This window comes from Papaver somniferum, unplaced genomic scaffold (genome assembly GCF_003573695.1).
Source record: "Papaver somniferum cultivar HN1 unplaced genomic scaffold, ASM357369v1 unplaced-scaffold_158, whole genome shotgun sequence".
Lineage (NCBI taxonomy): Eukaryota > Viridiplantae > Streptophyta > Magnoliopsida > Ranunculales > Papaveraceae > Papaver > Papaver somniferum.
In genome coordinates, this window is record NW_020625264.1 from 2,642,336 (window position 1) to 2,648,335 (window position 6,000).

Here is a 6,000-nt window from a genome sequence, read left to right on the forward strand (position 1 = left end):
GAATTTGAAGAACCAAAAGAAGATTAATATCAAGAACTGAATGCTCAACAGGGTGAGGTATCCTCTAATTCAACTCCAATACATTTTTTTGCTTTTAATCGCATGAAGTAGAAAGTTGGATTTTTTTTGTTTTTTGAAAACCGTCAAATACGAACCCTAAGCAACATACAGTGTGGAAAATTTACATACCCCACCGTAGATAAGCTATACAGTTTGGAGAATTCATCCTTCCAAAAAGTAGAAATTTTGAAAATTTAAATTTCCCTTGGAAGTTTTCTCCATAATACAGCATATGCTCACCCAAATCATCATCAGCTAACCAACAATGAATTTTTAAAGCTACTCTAAATTTCGGATCTATATCATTTTTCACTGTGACAAACTTTGGGTGTGCAAAAATACCCAAAATAGACCCATCAACTGAATGTGCACAAAAACAAGAAAGTGTGAAGAAGACCAGAAATCCTGAGACTAAACATGATGATTATATCGGAAGGAAGAAGCAGCCTTGAAAGCTCGATATTTTTTAACGCTTTTGCCTTGATAGTGTTTTATAGTGCCAGGAATTTAAGTCAAAAGATTTCATGAATATTACAATTTAGGTGATAAATGTAATAAAAGGTATGTGGTATGACAACATGTTCCTTAATTAGAACCTGATTAATGTAAAATTGGTTGTACCAAAATTTTGTTTCTATGTTGAAAAAATTAAAATATTTTTGTCTTTCTTTTCATGTGAACTTTATATATTTGCAGCGTATATATTATTTTCTAGAATAAATATCTGAAAATATATGAAAATACGGCCGAAATTTGCAAGAAATAGCTTGGTTGCACATATATCATTCTTGTGAATCTATCAGTAGTTCACTCAATGTAATAGTCTCAAAGGGCTTCCCAAAAGACGGCATACTCTGAGCTGACAATGATAGTTGTGCGGATACTTCTTGCATAGTTGGCCGAGTACGAGGATCACTACGTAAGCATGAAAATCCAACCTGCACAAAATACATTATTTGCTTTTTCACCAAATCTCCTGGTGCTTCAATGCACTTGTCCAAGATGTCTTTCAACCTTACATCTTGTCCCACAGTACTAGAAGCCGAAGACAACAGTAGGTGGGCAGGAGGGAGTAATGCAATGACATCGGATGGATGCCTCCCCATTAGTACTTCTAACATGACCACGCCAAAGCTATAAACATCGCACTTATCCGTTACTTTCATCGTATAGGCAAGCTCTGTGGCAATATCCTAGTGGTTAATAATAGGGAGCAAGAAAAATATTAGACAAACAAAATTTGCTAAGATGTACCTGGAGCGACATATCCATATGTTCCAGCAAGTGAAGTCCAATTGGATGAATCTGGCTTCAAAATCCTGCAGTACCGAAATCAGAGATATGTGCGTCGTAATCTGAATCCAACAAAACATTGTTGCTGGTTACGTCCCTGTGAACTATGGCTGGTGTGCAGTCATGGTGCATGTAAGAAAGTGCATCAGCCATTCCCTTTATGAATTTTATTCTCTTTGCCCAATCAAACTCCGCTGCTCGTTCTCCGTCAAATAAAATATTTTTCAAGCTTCCCCTTTCTATAAACTCGTACACCAAGAATGAAATTCCTCGTTCTAGATTAGAACAGTAACCAAAGAGTTTCACGATGTTCCGGTGACGAGTTTCTGTCAAGGCCTGCACTTCGCTTTCGAATGCCTTGAGATCGACTATTTCAGAATCTTCACCTGACAAGTGAAGTTTCTTCACAGCAACAACCTGACCTGTCGATAACTCTGCCTTGTAAACACTCCCATACCCTCCCGTCCCAATGCAATATTTGGTATCAAAATTCTCTGTTGCATCAAGTATATCTTCAAACACTAGTTTCCCATCATAATTCCATATCGAGAATAGATTTATCCCAGTATTCGTAGCTTTAGATTCATCTTGATGTTCAACATTTCTACCTAATCTTTTTCGGAACCGAAAAAGAAAAGCAAGAACTACAAAAAAAATGAACAATAAACCGAACAATGGAACTAGAATTTTTACGCCTGCAAGTTTGTCAGAGTTGGCCTCCTGTATTGCATTCGTAACCGAGGAATTACATGGTCTCAGACCACCAGAGTGATTACCACATAAACCTCGATTGCTCCTCAATGCATCAATTGAAGCATCCGTAAAAGCCTTGATGTTTGGAATAGGACCGCTTAATTCGTTATACGAAATATCAACAACGGTCAAGCTAAGCATTTCACTAAAAGAGTTCGGAACTGAACCCGAAAGCTTGTTGTGAGATAGATTTAGCTCTACCAATTTGTTTAATTTTCCAAGATCGGATGGTATCTCCCCTGCAAGCTCATTTTGACTGAGATCCAATTTATACTGTAATGAATCCAAGTTTCCAATCTGAGATGGAATGTATCCGAGTTGTCTGGGTATCGGTCCGATGAGCTTATTATCTGACATGTCGAGATATTTCAAGGAAGATAAGGTTCCAAATGTAGAATGACATAAAGAAGTAGGGATCGGACCGACGAGATTGTTTTTCTGTAGTGCCAAGTCTGCAAGAGACGTTAGTCTGCAGAAAGTTGATTTTCATATAAGAGTAGATAGGTCAGGTTGCTCAGATTACACAAAGAAGTAGGAACTGAACCAATAATTTGATTATAACCAATGTCTAGTCCGCGCAAACTTGTAGCGGAACCTATTTCTGGTGGGATATATCCAGAAAAATTATTGTAAGAAAGATCAAGGTAGGCTAGTTTCGAAAGGTAACTTATCTGAAAGGGTATGTATCCGAAGAATGTGTTGTTGCGCAAGTTGATACTAAATAAGTTGGCGAAAGATGAAAAGTTGAAATTAAGGAGTGTACCTTGAATGCCCAAACCTTTTAGTTTCAAATCCGTGATGCTTCCCTGGCTGTTACAAGTGATTCCGTACCACTTGCACGGACTCGTTGTAATCGCAGTGGAATTTATCTTCCAAGAATTAAGCACAGAGTGAGATATATTAAGACTAGATTTCCACTTGAATAGAGCTTCTACTTCTTCTGCTACCACTACCCGTAATTGTATTTTGCGAGTTAACGAAGAATGATTGGAAGAAGATGAATCAAACGAAACAACATCAACTATGTAAAATGAAACCAGCAGTAGTGCCACCATTAACGAATTAGCACTAGTAAATTTTACTCCTAAAAACATTTTTTAGAGATGACTTTTGAGTTATGAATATGGTATTCCAAGGTTTTTTTGTGTAGTGCCTCAATTTACAGAAGTCTTTGAGGACTTCCCCAGTTTCTCGTTAGTGGGGAAAAAATAAATGAATGGACCACTGAAAGATTCTCAATTACTTGACTTATATAGTGTAAACACACTGATATCGAAAGAAATTATTATACATTGAGTGTGATAATTGCACCATATGGTGGTGGTGCCGACCAAGTAAGATCACTTGTGATGCATTTGTCCCGTTCACAATACTGTGAAAAGACTTTAGGTTAAGCTCAAGGCCTAGACATACCGACCTAAACTAGTTGACCGGGTTCATTCAACTCTCTAGACCGAAGTTCAGTCGTTTCTTCAAAAACCCGACACCAACACCAACTATATATATGGCAAGTGGAAACCACTGTTCAATAGTGGAAGAGCTTTTTCATTGACCTCCTACGTTGCCGCAGATATTTTTTTAACAAAAGGAAGCCAGATTTCGATGTACAAACATATCTCTCTGCCGTCTACACATTTGAAATCACAACTGCAATTTATTCCCTACGTTAAGGTCAAAGGGTAATTAAGAACATTTTTGGTACGATTTTCAAAAACAGAGAAAACAATAAATAGGAGAAAATGTGTTCTGTAGGGACATTTTAAAAAATTATACCAAACAGGTTCTAAACATCCTTCAGTTTTCTAATTCCGATCTATATATTTCTGATTTTTGTTACAGGGAAAGCCAAAAATTATGGGGGAAAGCTGACTTTAGTAAAAGGTAGTTGACTTAGAGTCAATATGAGGGATAACCAGTTTTAAACTTGTTAAAATACATTCATGAGACATAAAGACAACAAACGCAATCACTTAGTTTCCCAAACCAACCAGAATTTTGCCGTTGAAATTTCTGAGCGAAGGTTCTGCCTTTATTTCGACACCATTTCGGGTAGTTCTTGTAGTTCTTGTTATGATCACAGATGAGACTTTTCCAAACGCCTTCAAGGTTACCCGCAGGACAGTATGTATTGGCTGCTGATACCCTCTCTGCATAAACAAAATAAATAAGTTCCGAAATAAGAAGATTAAGGATGCGCTAGCTAGCCATTCATATATGAGATGTTGTATTAATGGCAAACAAAGAAACTATTGCAAAGAGAAGAAGCAACCAGGCTTGGGAAACTACCTTCATGATTATGATTATAAGAGACTTTAGAATGAAAATAAAATTATCAAAATGATTATCGTCAATTTTATTGGAAAATATTACCAATAACTTAGCAATGTTATCATTACCAATGACATATGATTATAAGAGACTCTGGTGGGCTGTTTTAATTGAGCGCGGGTTTGTTGTCTATTTTATTGGAAAATATTACCGAATATATCGATTATCACTGGTTTTCTTAACTCTTAAAATTATGAGTTCTCTTGTCTGAAAAAAGTATTTCGTCGCATATGTTGGGTTTATTTATCAATGTTAATTTTTCTCCTTTAGATTACACATGTAGAATAACATACAATTGTAAAAATCTTTCACTTAAAAATCTTGACAAAATAAGTTCTCACATTAAACGATGATGAAATCTTTGTTTTCTACTGACCGGAGTACGCCTTTTCTAATGCAGAAGCTCTGGTTAGGGCACTTGACATAATTCTATCTGTTGGAATATTAAAAATTGGGTTTACATCAACTACTTAACCGTTCATTAGTAACATCGTCAAAGAAAAGGTAAATGGACAACACTTTTATCAAAGTTTTAACCTAATTAATTTAGTTGCAACATATTTTCACAAAATACTAAATTATATTTTAATAACACCGTCCACGTGGACAATCCTTCCATTAAACCTACAAAATTTTGTTAAAAAAAAAATCTCAACATCTTCATTGTGAAAAGATATACCAAGATAACCCGCGACAATCATGGCCCATCTGCAAGAGTTGGGAGCTGCGTAAACATCCAGTAGGATAGACGTGGACTAATGTAATGGGTTTAAGTCATGCATCAGTTTGGTGACTTCACGTATGCAAGCTAATATAATTGCTAGCTCAAATCTAATCAATTCCGAACCTTATTATAGATTAGTCTTCTCCAGTAGACGAGGGTCCCCACATATTAGCTTTGTCCTGTGCACGAGTGTTTAGCTCACGTGGCAAAACATAATTTTATTTGGGAAGCATTAGTGCTGAATTGACATGTTGAATTTCTTTATTGCAGAAGAAACCGATTATTTTTCAAGGATTAGTGCTGATTAGTTTATTTCGGCATACAAGTCATGCATATCAGTAACAGATCCCGTTATCATAGCTTAGATAATTTCAAAGCTTGATATAAGGTGCCTTTAAAATGCTATCATCAAGTGAATATAGTTTTTTTAACCAGTTAACTAGGTTTTTACTTTTACATAGTAGAAAGTTGGATACTCGGAAGAACGATTTATCGTGCGAAAATAACTAAAACATGGGCTTACTGATAAGAAACTCTGGGATTTTGTAGTTTCACTTTTCTTTTTTGATGGACGAAAGTCAACGGGGGACATAGGCGACTGCCTGTGTGGCTTACTGGTTTGGTATGGTCCTGGCTGAAATTAAAGAAAAGACATCGCATTAGCCGGAATTTTGGTAATCCTCTATGACTCTTTTCCTACGCGATCATTATATACCTCGACAAGTCGTTCAATGTGTCAAATAAAATCTAACGATTCTCCTTTATTGCAGATAGCAATCAGGGGTTGCATCGTGAATGGACTTTCCTTCTTGATTTTTCCCTCATAAACTAGCTTTGTTATT

The 6,000-nt window shown here is 36.3% G+C and overlaps 1 pseudogene; it reads right to left on the minus strand.

The window, feature by feature from the left end:
• Window positions 1-811: 811 nt before the first annotated feature.
• LOC113337000 lies at window positions 812-2,777 on the minus strand (annotated as a pseudogene).
• Window positions 2,778-6,000: the final 3,223 nt, after the last annotated feature.